The sequence below is a fragment of the Anneissia japonica genome, unplaced genomic scaffold (assembly GCF_011630105.1).
Source record: "Anneissia japonica isolate Jap-2015-1 unplaced genomic scaffold, ASM1163010v1 scaffold9445_len72108_cov174, whole genome shotgun sequence".
NCBI classification, from domain to species: domain Eukaryota; kingdom Metazoa; phylum Echinodermata; class Crinoidea; order Comatulida; family Comatulidae; genus Anneissia; species Anneissia japonica.
The window spans coordinates 12,126-13,337 of NW_022696993.1; positions in this window are offsets into that span (position 1 = coordinate 12,126).

Consider the following 1,212-nt stretch of genomic DNA (forward strand, 5'->3'; position numbering starts at 1 on the left):
TTGGGGCCATTTTTACCTACCTGTCATATGGGGCCATTTTTACCGGGGCCATTTTTTCCGGGGCCATTATTTCCGGGGCCATTTTTTCCGGGGCCATTTTTTCCGGGGCCATTCTTACCGTACACCCCTATAGACACAAAAACCGCTTATAACTCAAATAGCACGCATCATCTGGCACTTTAGCAGCGTGTGCAAGCGACACATTCGCTGTAACAATGAAGCGCGGTTAATATTAAAAATTCTTCAAACCTACCTATGCGATTTATGGGACGTTGTTATTTAAGTGCATATAACTTCATCGGGTTTGACGCATATTCCTAAAATTTAACATGTAGGCTATAGCATTTAAAAACCAGTAATTGAATAGTAAAATGTATATGCAAGATTACACGAATGGGATATATAAAAGTAATATAAATAAACGCAATGTTTTGTTAATTTTGGCAAATTGGTGTTAATTTATGGTTATCCTTCCAGATACGTACGTTACTGTGGGCATAATATCATTAGAAATCGAATTGAGCAGATTAAAAGACGCACAATCGTATTATAAAAATCTTGACAAAAAAGCATCTAAAACAATTGGTAGGACTACACATTTTAGGCTTATTTAACGTACATTTTATAATACTGTTATGCTGATTGACCTTCCTCGTAAGATATGACGTCAAAAAAAAAGATATTTATTGCTATAGGCCTATTGAAAGTGCGTAGGCCTACTGATTGCATAATGATGAGCTTACCAAAATGCCAATAAGAACCACGACACTTGACTGATATCAAATCACCCGGTTGAAGATCCATCTTTCTCAACGTGCTTGTCAGCGACATGCCAGGAAATCAATCGCTGCCTACGAAAATGACATAATTTTTATGATGTCTTTCAACGTTTAGGAAATATCATAACATACACCACAAAATGTCTGTTATTTTGTCGCATATTAATAAGCCAAATACACTCTTCAAATTAGAGTGCCTGTACCTCAAAGAATTGATACGCCCTCACGTAGGACAGAGTTAAGCTAGAGCGTTCTCTAGAGGTCACAGCTGATATATTACAATATATTTATTTTTTTTTTCGAATTCACACGGGCATGGCAAATATACAATAAAAAAACAATGAGATAAAGTTGTCGGTGAAGGAAAAAGGCCAACAGGTAAACAGTCGCACCTCTGACAGCGGCCAATCCCGAACTGCACAGGCAAGGGCTG